This window comes from Aphis gossypii, chromosome 2, assembly GCF_020184175.1.
Source record: "Aphis gossypii isolate Hap1 chromosome 2, ASM2018417v2, whole genome shotgun sequence".
Lineage (NCBI taxonomy): Eukaryota > Metazoa > Arthropoda > Insecta > Hemiptera > Aphididae > Aphis > Aphis gossypii.
The window spans coordinates 27,154,492-27,169,777 of NC_065531.1; the positions used below are offsets into that span (position 1 = coordinate 27,154,492).

General features: G+C 23.3%; 2 protein-coding genes across 5 annotated transcripts in view; both read right to left on the reverse strand.

Annotated features, from left to right (window-relative positions):
* Positions 1-3,460, reverse strand: part of LOC114131908 (leucine-rich repeat-containing protein 24) — a 137,506-nt gene extending 134,046 nt beyond the window's left edge. For all 4 annotated transcript variants that reach the window (XM_050201299.1, XM_050201300.1, XM_027997247.2 and 1 more), the window contains exon 1: positions 3,086-3,460. The gene's annotated coding sequence lies outside the window, so the exon portion shown is untranslated. The remainder of the gene's footprint in view (positions 1-3,085) is intronic.
* LOC114131900 (branched-chain-amino-acid aminotransferase, cytosolic) overlaps positions 1-15,286 on the reverse strand; it is a 484,947-nt gene that overhangs the window by 286,889 nt on the left and 182,772 nt on the right. The gene's annotated exons all lie outside the window — the stretch shown is intronic.

The following is a 15,286-nucleotide window of genomic DNA, read 5'->3' on the forward strand; positions in this document are numbered from 1 at the left end:
CATTTTCCCCTGGTCTAAAAGTGTTATTGAACACGAATAAAAAAACACATCAATGTTCAACTAATATATTCCTCACTTCATTCAGAGTTCTAAGATTATATATATATATATAATTAATAATGATAAAAAACGGAAATGGTTATATGCTAATATAGCATAAAATTATTTAACAAATCGTTTAAAAATCATTTATTGTTTACTTATATGACAGAGTAAAACATAAAATATTAGTTATACCTTCATAGTTTTGCTGTCTTATACTATTCAAAACCATTTATTTAGATTTATATTTGAATTATAATTTTGATATCTACTATATTCATAAACACTCAAATGTTGCTTTTTGTTCTGTTATCGTCTTGTTTAATTTTAATCTGCATCTAATAAGCAATACGCGTTGAACGAGCATCAGTAATCAAATAAGTAAAATCTATCCCACCTACTGTGGTCAAAAGGGTTCAAATAAGTAAATCTGATCCACCTACTGTGGTCAAAAGGGTTCAAATAAGTGGTGGGCGAAAAGTTATTTAAAGTTTATATACCAAACATTTCACTCAATGGTGGACAGTGATAATCAAAATAAAATAAACATTTTTAATAACTTACAGTAAATGTATCCAAACAATATTAAATATGTTAAATATCTAAAGACGACATTATTACTTTTATGCTAAACAATATAGATAATTTATGTATATTATATACATATTTTTTTATAGTCCGGTAATGATATTTTTCAAAAGATTAAATGAAATATATTAATAGAAAAAATTGTTGAATAAATGTTACTTCAATAATCATTATGACCATGCATACTGCAAACCATTGACCATTTATTTTATTATGATAATGATTATCATTCAACACGTTCTATAATAACACAGTAGCTACTGATAACAAAAACGGCATAGTTACATAAATTATTAGTAAAAGTATCTCATTAAAGTATTATACACCACTGTCACAATTAAGTGTCATTAAGTAGTTGATAAAACAAATCGCGTATAATAATAATCAATTATTGTACTGTATATTAGTGTATATTGATATCCTTTCAGTCCTCAGAGAAATACTATTGTTTCAATCTAAAAAACATACATAGACACAAAATTTATTTGATGTTGTCATATTATGTTCTATAGAATTGCAGTTACTTAAGATATTTTTATACGTATTTGATTTTTTCTGCTAAAATCAATCTATGTGAGGATGTTTAATTTGAAGTATAAAGTTCTAACCGGTGGCTTCTGAGACAACAAGTCAATTAATTTAAATTTAATTTGTATACATGTTAAAACAAAACTTTTTGTATCAAATTTGAAACAACGTATTCTTTATATAAGATGATTATTTTATTGAACGATACACATTTTTTTGAAAAATACAATGCTACATTATTTCCAGTTGAAATAAAACTTAAACTTTTTCGAATGAACACATACATTTTTAATTTCACATTCTAAAGCACCATATTATTCAGAGTATTATACATAAAAATTTTAATTTGGCTGAATACTTTATAAGTTATAACTTATACGTGTTTGATATTTAGTAAGTGGAATAACAGACCAACATTTTCAAGGTATCCACTCTATTCATCTAAACTCTAAATACCTATAACTCATAAATTACTCTTTAAAATTTTGATTTTTATGTACGCCAAAAATACGCCAAAAATAGTCTTATTGTCTGCTTTAGAATATGAAGTTAAAAAATGTATAATGCAATTTAAAAAAGAATAGCTCTTTACTTAAAAACTAAAACAATAATCAGCTACTCGGAATAGAAAAAACTTATGATTCCGTTTATTCAAAAATGTACTCAACCAATCACAGTTTAACACTAAATTCATAAATAATATATTTCTATCGTCATTATTTCCATTACGTAAATCCCCCCTATCAACTGTGTCTTCATTTGTAGTGGTAACAATTCAAATATAATATATTGATGATGTCAAAACAATTTCTATTCGAATGTTTTTTTCTTACATTTACTATTAACGCACACAAACAATTCGTGCTTATGTCTGAAAATTAACTGTTGTACATTAATTTATTATCCTCACTAAAATACATTTAATTATAAGTAAAAATTTAAAAATTACTATATTATATTACTGAAAAACTACTTTATAACTTTATAAACATTAAACGTAATTATTTTCACGATCAAAGTTAAATTCATTGTCTTCAATTCAAAAATGTTATTAATTTGTTTAAAAGAAAAATAATTAATTTGCATTATAGTCAAATAATATAATCTCCAATGTTTTCCTTGTTTACATATAATATTAAAATTTTGTGACCAATATTAATTTTAGATCCCAACTTAATTATAAACTAATAAATTGTTATTTATACACAAATACGAGTAGGGAAATAATTTTAACAGCTTTAATAAAGTCTCAAGTTGTTATTAATAAAATTGATTAATTTTTTGAATTATTCACTAGTTCTTTAAAATATAACTTTTCATAAAAAAAATAAAATAAATAAATACAATTAATAGTTATATTTATATAAATTATAAGATATATAATTACATTGTTTCCAGTTTCATTATAGAACATGAATTTAAATTTATTACTATTATTGAAATTACGATACTTGTATCCTTACTCATGTTTGTATTTTATATAGTTTATTAAATACATATTCGTGTAATTTCAAAATAATAGCTATAATTGTAATATTTACTTTTGAGTCAATTATTGTCAACTTTTTTTCGTACAACTATACTAAGTCTGAACACAGTATGAACACATTGCATTCGTAATATATTTATTAACAATTTTACATCATATAGTTCCATATTGTATTGAAACAAACGCATACACAGATTTATTTTATAAATTAGTCAAATAAGAATTAATTATTTTAGTTAGCTGAGAAGTTCACTTTGGTAAGGAATAGTCCACGTTTTATTATCACAATTAAATGGTTATTTGTTTTCTTGTGTCAATATAATCAATATTTAATGCCTTATTCCAGTATAAAAAAGATCATTCTAATTATCAATTAAAGCATTCCAAGGAATTTAATATTATCTAATTATAAATTGTGCTTTGTTAATTGGTACTTACGCTAAACAAGTTCTTATTTTGAATCTATATTTGATTATTGTTCCATACGGTAAAAATAAAAATAAACAACTACAAACATGCACAAACACAAAACAATTTCACAGTTCCGTCAGATAGATAGGTAATCATAAAATAAATAATAATAATAATAATAATGTCGAACACCGAAGAGGTTTTAAAATATTATTTATTGTGGTTAAACACTCAACTCCGTAGATATGATTTAATCTGCGAAAATCCAGTACGTAAAAAAAAAAAAAAAATCGTTTATGTACGTATTATGTGCGCTTCTTAATAACTCGACGAACACGATCACTGAAAACAGCGCGCGAAGTGTTGCTGACTAGCGAGGACTCGGCGAAAAATCCAACTACAGGGGTGGAAAACCGGCGCGAATACTCAACCCCTCATTCAGCGGCTTTACGGCGAACGGTAGTCGTTCGCCGCCAGGCTTCGCTATATCAACGCTGTTAGGGCTGTACCCGAGACCTGTGATATTATTGGCGTAGACAGCTCGATGTTTGTCCGACTTACCGTAGTGTTTTATCCGAGATAAGATTGTCCACAGAAAATAACAAAACGGCATGTTAGTTTCGCGAACCGACCAGCTCAAAAGTTATGGGACAGATATTAGATGAATTTCCGAAATTTTACAATGGATTATTATAATATGGATTATTACTACTAAATGCGTTTATCTCATCTAGATAAATAAGGGAATTGCTATTTAATATTATCATCCAAGATAATTAAATGTAGAACGACAGTTACTTCGGTCATTATCCTGTATACGGTTTAATTTATTGCTAAAAGTATAATTTATAAAATCTATTTTTTTTTTTTTTTTTTTTTTTTTTTTAATATTAAATATTATTAGTTATTAGCTGGTTACATTATTTATGAAAATAAATGTTGAAATTTATATTAAAAACTACGAAAAATATAATAATAATAGTATGGATATCGTATTCAGTATAAATTTAAAAAAAAGTTATAGTCAGAACTAAAAACTTATTGTTTATAGTATATTTTATTTAAAAACAAGAAATTAAGAAATAAATAATGAATACACAAACGTAGGTTTTTTTTTCTCTGAAAAAAAAACAACTAAATAACTAGATCTATAGACTTAATCTTTAACTAGATAAATGATCAGATTACATCTTCATATCAGCGATATAGATGTATTATACAATAATTAAACTAACTATCTATACTCTCATAATTAATAAATAATAATCAAAGGTAAATAGTTTAGTAGTAAAACTATTTCATATATTAAACAATAGTATTAAAACTTTATTTATATTTTATGCGTTCAATTTCAAAGAAAAAAAATTAATATATTTATATTAGTTATTTTGATAATAATATAGAATATCTGTATTTATTATTTTATTATAAGGTACATATTATATGCAATAATTTGATATGTTTTTATTGTTAATGATTTTTTGTGCTAAAATTTATAATATTATGTAACTATAAACTATATTACATATTTTATCAAATGTCACTAACATAAAAAGTGAAATTGATTTATGTAGGCGTATGCTTTAAGTCATAAATAAATACGAGAAACAAAATTGGGTCCAAAATCGATCTCTAGGGAACACTATAGTCACTACTAAGTATACTGCTGAATCGCGACCTAAACACATTTAGTCGGCGGTGTGTTTAACAATATATTATTTTAGTTATTGCACACATACTGTCATTGAAATGTGTATGGTATAATCATAATTGTTCAAAGTTCTAAAGTTTAAGTTAAATTAGAAAATTTGCAAATACATTTTTAATCACTTACCTGGATTATGTAAATAATCTCAATGCAATCAGTTTTCTAATTAAATATTTTTTAATAATATTATAATTAGGTATAATGGTTGCATGAAAAACATTCTGACTTTTTAAATCACGAAGAGAAAAATAATAGTTTTAATATACCTATACAAAATATCACATTTTATCGTGCAACACGTATTATTTATCGTTAAAATTTAAATAGGTATTGACCATAAAATTTCGTCAAGTTAAGTTTGGTAGACAAACACAAATCATTTTTAATCACGTACGACTGATATTAAAACTGGATTTTCTTATTCTATAATTGTTTATGATCGAAATAGTTTTACTCTTTTTGAGATATTTAAAGATAGTTTAAATTGAATTTTTTTGAATTTTTCTGTATTAATGATCAGAAAAAAATATTCATCAGGTCGAAATTCTTAAAAACTAAACAATTATCCCGCATGAGTAGTTCTAATACCCGTAAAAAATTCAAAATATATATTTATAATTTTTTTTTATATATACATTTTAAATTAAAATTTCAACAAAATTCATTTAAATTATAAAAATTTACAGATTAAAAGTATTTAGTAACTTAACATTTATAAAATTTTCAATATTTATAGCTTAGGCTTAACAATTTAATACAATGTACTTATAAGTAGTTTATATTTAAACTAAAAAAATCTAAAAATTATAAGCAGAATTATTTTTTATAAACATATTTTAATATTTAAGTTCAAATTTAGACAAAATTACATATTTTAATGACCAATAACGATGTTCATTATTTTCTAATAATTAAAAATTATTCTTAGTTAGGATTGGAACCTAATACTTTTCGTTATATGCATATTTGTATACGTAATAATATTTTTAAAATATGTAAATTAAATTTAAGATATTATCTATTTATACTGTAAAATTATTGACACTGTTTTATGATATGGTTTTATTGACTCAAAAGTTGGCCATAATTGTATAAATATTGCCATTATTTAATTGTTTCTTTAATTATTTATGCAATGTTTTTGATAACCAATAAATCAACTTACGATAATACTAATTGTGAAATCAATTATTTTGTTATGAATATCGAAAAATCATAAAATGAAAAAGTATACTTGTGATATAACCTAACACACCGTCTTCACCAAAACTCGTGTTTTGTATACACTGGTGTATCACTTCCTCTACAGTAACCTTCTCAACACCTAATATACAGTACTGTGGTACCCACTTGACCAGTGTTATTGCTTTGTATTGTTATTTTTATTTTATCAAATTTATAAAATATATGAAATCAATATATGTCCTATTTTAATACTTCATTAAAAAAATCATTATTTTTAAAGACAATAGGATTAATTACTAGAACAGAGATGTAGATTTAAGATTCATATAATACGTAATATTCTAGACGAAAAAAAGGTTGTGTAAAACAATGTAATATTTATTTAATTCAATGGTCAATGTTATATACTGTAATGTTGTGCCCAATCTCATCTAACTTGTATTTGTAAGTATTGGGTATTTTAATTGTATTTAATTAATGTTATAGTAAGATTTCGAATTAAACACATAAATATGATTAATAATACGAAATGTATTAAATAAATTGTATTGTGAATTACAATGCATATTCATTAGCAAAGCAGTATCTAAAAAATAAACAATTATTCTATGTTAATTTATTATAATTGTCTTTGAACTATTTATAAATTTCGAAATTTAGCTTTATTCTTCCATTGCACTTTGTTATGTGAGTAAATATTTGGCATGGTGTATTTTAGCTTTTTGTTTACTGGACGCTAACCGGCTTGGTAAGCTGGAATGCCCCCGAGTTGAAATGGGCACGTAGACGTTTTCTTGGATGTAAACCAATGGTAGAGTTGACTAACTGGCTCAAAAAAAAGATACAATTACTGATCGAATTGTTAATATCATATACCATAAGTCTCAGAGACAAGTAAATTAAAAACGAGAAAAATATATTTATTATTCAATTTAATAAACTACATTAAGGTCATAGTTATAATTACGAAATAAAAATCATAGTTAAAAATGATACATTAATAAAATTAAGAAAATAAAATATTTTTACTCATTGCTTCCACCAATATAATTAATGTAAAATATTATTTGTGAACAATTCTAAAAATATATACTTATTTATTTATGTATATTATATATTTTTAATAAAAATATATATTGTTTTAGACTAAACTAAAGTATATTAAAAAAAAAAATAAAAAAACAAATACTGTAGGTGTAAATCAACACATCCTAACTACATAAAAACGTCGAGTATTAAAGCTACTGCCATTAGATATTATTTTATAAAGAAAAAGATATAAAAATCCTAGGATTTATGAAAAGTCAATAAATAAAAACATGCATAGGTAGGTATTATGAACAAAATGTAAACATGAAGTTTATTTTGTTTGTGTACAAACATAAAACTATTTATACCTAAGGGTGTATCTATGTTATTATAATGTTTTAATATTACGCATTCGTATAATAATAATAATAATTCAAACGTTCATATTATGTTATTCAGACTGTATATTGAACACATTATTTAACTATACAATACATTTTTAACGCAATTAATTAAAAAAATAATAATATATTAACTACTTATTGAATATTTATACAATTATACTAAATAAGACGCAGATCAACAAAATTTAAATTTAAACTAATAATAACATCACACTAAAATTTATATTGAAAAAAAAAACATTAATTTATAATTTTATTTTAATTGGAATTACAATAAGTTAAAAATGTATTAGCAATTATTAGTTTTGTGAAAACATAGCCAAAATTTGTCAAATATGGTACTTATTTAATAAACCCTAACTACTATTTCCATGAAAACTGCTGGTAAATTAAATTAAATTAATGTCTTCTCAGTAGTACAATTTATTTATACTCATTTTAAAATCTACAGAATTGAACATTACATTTTAAGCTATTTTACGACTCAAGTGTTTTTTGAAAAGAAAAACATCGTAAATACATACACACGTCATTGATAAACCAATAGCTTGCCCGACAAGTTCAGAATATTAAAAAAAATATATATAAAAATATCTTAAGTATTGAAATTTGATAAATTTTAAATTCCGGTAAGCATTTTGATGATCCATGGTAGTTTGATACTATGTTAAATTAATGATATTAATTTTAAATCAATAAAATATTATCACACCACGTTCTTAAAAACTAATGTTATTATTTTAAGTATCCACTAAACAATTAAACCTTGATAAAATATCAAAAACTCACGATATGATAATATTAAATTAATATCCCCGGTAATTTTTGATTGGTTTTTACAATTTTAAAAAATTAAATTAAATATTTTTTACATTTGACCTCAAAATGTGTTAACTAAATAGATTTTTTTACAAGAATCCAATATCAATATTAAACATTAAAGCTTTTATCTTGTTTTGCCCAAAAAAGTGTCATGAGACACAACGAAAAAAAAATAACCTCATTGTAAAACTAATACATTCCTTGCTCAACTCAGAATCACAAATGAAAAACCACACATACATACAAGTTGTAAAACCAATAGGTACATTCCATTCTCTTCTCTGGTTCTAAAAAGGATCTAAAAAAGGAAGGTAATTTCCTAAAATAGTTGTGAGTTTAATTAATTGTATACATTTAAATATTAAAATTAAAATATTCCATATCATAATTATTAAATAATACGTTTGTATCAATCATATTTTATTCTATAGACTAATAATTTATAAATATTTATACAATAATGTATAATTTTCGAACCTACATAATTCGTCGATTGTACAAGAAATATTATATAAATTACTGATTATTTTTAATAACATTTTAAGAACCGAATTAAAAGTTAGGTAAATTTAATGGATATAGTATTACATTATTATACTTTTATTAAAATGTATGAATCAAGGAAATTAATAGTGTTTTAGAAGACCTAATTAAAAAATATAACATTGTTTTAAAAAACTTTTTTTAAAGAGATTATATTATAATTGTTGATGATAAATTGTATTTATAATCTGATATATGGACCGAATTTAATGTTTAGTGTAAATTAGTAAAGTTTCAATTGTTTTTCACTTAGAAATAATTAATTATGCATAGAGAATACAATAAGTCTTTTTTTTTATTTCTATAAGAACATAATACTTTCCTACATTAATGTGAACTACCTATGTATTGTATTCATTCAATTTTACATTGTTCCAATTATATTTTATTGTCCCTTTAAAATAACTGTTAACTTTTATATACTGTTGAACATTTTAACGCATTTCTATATTTTTTTTTATATATATATTTTAAACACAGTTTTCGTGCACCGAAAAATGTTTAAAATTGTTATAGTATGTAAATTAAACTTATGTTTAATTATGTATCAAGATATTTTATACCGTATTTATTTATATTTATTCAGTATATTATTATTTTTGTAAAATTGTATGATAATTCATATTTTTTCTATTTTAAAATATAATGGATCAAATTATTTTATCTCCTCTTGTTTATAGATATTTTAAATTATTATTCTACTTATTTTAGATTTTTTTTTTAGTACATTTACGCATACTGAAAATAATTTTTACTTGTGAATAAAATTACCTGATAATTTAATATTAGGTTTCTCATAAGTTTTTTTTTTTTATCTTAGTAATTTTTTTTTTTTTTTAATTTGTTTCAACACTTAAAATAAAATATTATTTCAATAGCTATGACCTAAAAATGTAATTCAAGGTTGTCCGTAAGTTATTTAATTTGTTTAACCTTTAGAACCCTTAGAATCTAAAAATTAAATCCATATTTTTTGTTAACATTATAAATTCAGATTTTAACAACGATTTTAGAAACTTATACAAAAAAAATCAAATTTGGTAATTTTATTCAAAAAAATATTATTTGTTGGAACTTAAGACATTTTGTTATTCCACTTATAATTTTCTATTCGTAGCGATATTTTAAAACACAGAATAATGTTTAATAGATCTATTTATATCGTTATAAATTAAGTTTTTGTTGACTTATACTTTGATAATAGCTAGTAATATTATATGAAATAATAATAATATTTAATAAAATAATTTTAATATAATAGGTATTATATAGTTTTTGTTTTAGGGTTAAATCATTTCTTTTTTACAATTTTATTTTATTTTTTTATGTTTTACTCATTTGTTGATACTAGATTAATTTATATTAATTATAATATATTAATTCATAATAATATTATTTATTACTGGTTGGGTTATATTATGATATATACATATATATATATATAAATTTATATTTATGAAGGTTAAATTATATGGATTAAGGTTAGGTAATAAGATGATCGTGTTGGGAAAATGTAAGTGTCCAATTTGGTTCCAAATTATAAGTGTCATTACTGCATAATATAAATTTAAAATGATTAAAAGTGTTAATCATTTACAATATTCTATTACTTTTGGTCAGTTATTAGTCATTATAAATCGTAATTTTCTATGAGATTAATGATAGTGTAATAGTCTGCCGATATTTTTATAATTATTACGTCTGTGCAAGATGTAGGTACATACGTATATTGTTGCTGTTATATTTTCTAATAAGACTTTTGATCTTGCTTGCGACCAAACTACGTATTATAATATACTTACTAATCTAAATATTTTGAGTTTAATGGTTGTAGTTTGTGTTATTTCACTATTATTTGGGTCTAGATGTTTCATAGCTGCGTTATTCAACCACAGAAATTAATTTACTGCATTCTTAATATCTGTGGTAGGACAATATCTACCCATTTAAAATTGCTGCTTTTTGTGGTTCTTGCTTGTGATAAAAACAAAGACGATTTTATTGTTTTGTTTACGTATGATTCAGAATATATGAATATAATTTAATTGTATGTATGTGTTTATACCAAGTGTGTAATTAATACATACTTTAGAGCTAGTTGTACATGTTTTTAATTATATTATCTTAGTCTGTAATAACTTCTAAATTTAATTTTCATGACGGTGTCGTATAAAGGCAAATATTTTATCATTTCAATTAGATCAAATTATTTTTTTTGTTAAAAATAATTTCTCCTATAGGGATTCCATTCATATTTTCTTTGATATTAAAAGATTTTTTACTAAAAGATTTCCACTCCGAATTTCTTTTATGTTGTCCATCTTCAACTCTCCACGGAATTGAACTGCACAAATACTTCACCGCAAAAAATGTTTAAGTTATAATAATTTGTTTTTGATGAGATAACTTAGAATTGCCACTCGCCACGAAATAAAAGGACTACTTAAGTAATCACTATGTTTTAACTATTATCTATCTGTAGTCATTGTTTAAACACAACAGTTCAGTCAGGTTAACAATTTAAATAACTCCTTCCCTTTATTTTGATGTCAGTCAATTATGTGAGTTCTGCACTATGTTTCAAGGATCATCTCGTATCCTATTATATAAATCTATTGTTAGTACTAAATATGATAGTGATTATTTCATTCCCTGTTTCTGCATATAGCGGCGTTTGAATAATAATACTTAACTTTTACCGAGCATTATTTTAAATATATTAACCCTTCTCTTTAAATAGTCACTATATTGTTTACTGTCGTCTAACTACTTATTTCTATTGTATCTTACAAATTATAGCTTATTTTATCAAATTACATGATTATAATAATGAATATTTTCTTTATTTTCCTAACACTCGACTAACTCATTAATTTAAAAAATTCTATACTTTTTAAATATAAAAATTAGTGTATGCTTTTTTTGTGTATTAATGTTACCTAAAAAAATAATTTCATCACGCTTTATTGATTTTCTTAAATTTGCATTCATTTTTCTTAAACTTCATATGAAATATCTAGAGTTGTTAAATTTATTTTAATTATTTTTAAGTAAATGAAAAGTTTTCAAAGATTTTAATTTTAGTTATAGTAAATTAAAAGCTACATTGTTCTTGTCTGTACGATTATACGCGATTATCATTTAAATTTTAATTATATTCGAACACTATATTACTACGAATTTCTCAATTTCTCAGTAAAATAGTGTTACAACATTTAAATGTTTCTTCATATAGGTACTAAAAAAAACACTATATTAATACCCAATAGTCGTTTTAATATTGTATTATTATTGAAATTCAAATAGTAATAAAAATAATAATAGTAATACACGAAATTGTAATGTTTAAAGGGCAACAAATTACTCAGCTACTTAAGCCTCAAATATGTTATCTAACAGTATTGTTAGACATACGTTGTAAAAAGTGTGTTATTTAATTTTTCGTTCACGTGTACACATAAGTATTATAGACAATTAATTTGTAACCATGTTGTGCTTTCTGTACGTAAAACACATGTCATGTCAAATCGATAAAATAACCGATCTAATGATCAGATTTCTAACAATATGACTTCGCAGAAATTGAGATAACTCATTGCCGACTTAATTATTTGTTCAATTAATGAGATAAAACCTCATATAGCCCGCATTGAACTGCAATTTAAAGCATAAAATAAAATGACTCAAATAAAACTCGTATTTAAAGAAACAATATTGATACTGTCTTAAGACATATTTATTTGTTCAAAAAGAAAATATTTGAATAAGAGACGGACGCATTTTTTCTTTGCTATATTTCTAAAAATAATAAATGGCATCGTCTATTTAATATTTTACTATGCAGAATTTTCATAGAATATGGATATTATAATGACTAATGGATGTACCTATTTTACGTGATAATATTTAGTTAATAATCTAGCTATTGTCTAAGATTAAAAATTAGTTAAACTCATGTTTAAATAAATACTTATATAGGTACCTACGTATAAATATGAGGATAATTTAATAAAAGGTGATGTTAAAATATGACATTCGGTTTACCTATAACAATTGAAACAAATCGATTTAAATTTGTTTAAATTGAACAAATAGTTTCTATGCGTTAAATTGCAACTGCCTATACCACAATAAATCACCAACACGGTACAACATAAATTTAGAAACCGTTGTTAGACCGTCCGCTAGGTAATTAACTTGTTAAATAATTAAAGGTTAGTTACCGAGAGCGAATATGATTTAATCAAAATGCATAAGGCGCTTGTTACAACTGTTATTCACCTAGATTTAGTGTGCATAATTTGGTAATTAATTAAGGCGTGTTGACAGGTGCGTGTGATCTCCGATAAGATTTGATGCTATATATTCAAATACGTCTTAAATAAGTCTAACTTTAGACTTGCAATGCTCAAACTACAGTCTTAATTCTATGAAACTACTTATATAGTAGTCATGAATACAAAGAAAAGATACTTACTACGTCTGTAAAAAAAAAAAAAACAGTTCATAATGTTACCATACACGAAATAACTTTAATAATTTAATAATGTACCTACGTCTTGATACAAAAATAATGTTCAATATTGATTTTTAGTATCATCATTTAATATTTAAAACCGAAATTATTTTTATTACTTTGTTGTACTTTGTCAAAAATGTAGTGTCCTATACACAAAATACTAGATATGGACGAATCTCGCTCATCCTCACATTTTTTTCGTGTGTTTTCAAATTATTTTTAGTTATTTTGTATTTTATATTTTCAGTATCTCTCAAAAATTAAACTAAATATAGCTAATTAAATAATTACTTGTTTATTTATATTATTAATTATTTGAGATATTAAAATGAATACCTATAGGTATATATATTTATATATATATTATATATATTAATATAGTAAAATACTGAACTTACATCGACTTTGCTTCAATGTGTATTATATGGATTTTTAGCCATTATGGGTACTACGCGGGACGATACAACACGCAATTCTCTGTACACCAAATACATTCAAACCTAACGACTGGGCGTCTTCCGGTGACACCCTCGAAAAGCGATGAAAAATTGAAGTCTTTGTCCGAAATCGCATACTGGTAACCCAAAACGTCTCCGTATACTGTAAATCTTGTATGTGAAACACATTATGTACCGTCCCTACTCGTACGTTTAAACAAATGAATTCTTCTGAGTGAGAAAAACTTTGTTCATAGACTTTTAAAAATGTTTGGATTTTTTTTTTCACATAACTGAGAAATTATTATTTTTAACTCCAACCTAACAGCACTTAACTATATAGTAAGTTTTATTGATTTGTATTTTTTAATGTTTTTAAATTTTGTAATTTACATAATTTTGAATTAGATGCGTTTATGCCTTATGGATATTAAGTACTGATTGATAATTTTAAATCTAATCATATTTTAATTTAATAAAATATATTCAAGTTGAAGTTAAAAAAAGAAAAAAAAATACATAACATATTTATAATTAAAAAGTTATTATATCTGAACATTTAACACAAACAATATTGTTTTAAATAAAGTATTACTCATTATTCTTTTATAGTATTGTTGGAAATAAACTGACGAAAATACCCATTTTACAAATCTTATATAATATGTATATACAATATTTATATTATAGATTTAAAATATATGATTGCGAAAATTAATAAAACGTTTTCCATTTTGTAATGTAGGCGTTTAACTAAATTATTAAAGAAAGTTTTAATTTAAGCGATAACTTATGTTTTAAAGTGTTGTTAATTTTCCATCAAAATAAAATCTTTTGAGAATTTATTTTCGTAGATTTAGTACGTAACTAAGTACTAATCATTGGACGTTGTGATAAAAACTTAACGTAATCAAATAAACCATAATTAAACCAAAATAATTATTACTTTACAGTTTATTGCCTACGTATATACACAAATTATAAAATCAAATGGTTTTTTATGATGATTATATAACATATCTAACAAGCATAATTTTATTTTGTCTAATCGACTCAATTAAAAATTAAAATATTGTAAAAATAAATATTACGTATTTTGTTTAAACGTTGAATTTTAAATAATTATATACTATCAGTAGATTTATTATATTTTAAAAATAAAGATACAGCGAATATTATGGTTATTTAAAAACATATCGCATTGAAATGTAGTTTTTATTTTATAATTAACAATAAAAGTATTCATGAATAGTTTTTAACGTTACCAGAAAAACGGAATATTTTGTAAATATATTTTTATATATAACAATTTAGTATAATCTTGATTTAATTCATATTTAGCACATACGTTACTCCTCATCAATGACGATGTCTGCTCATAATTATATATATGTGTAAAGTTAAATAGTTTAACTAAATTATATAAAGCTATAAAGTTATAAAGTCGTATATATTTAAATAATATTGTAATTTAGCTAACAATTGTAGTATTCAGAACTCTTTGCGTAGGTATCTAAATAATATAATTAAATATTTTTTTTTCATTTATTTAAATTCTTATTGTTGGAACAATAAATTAAT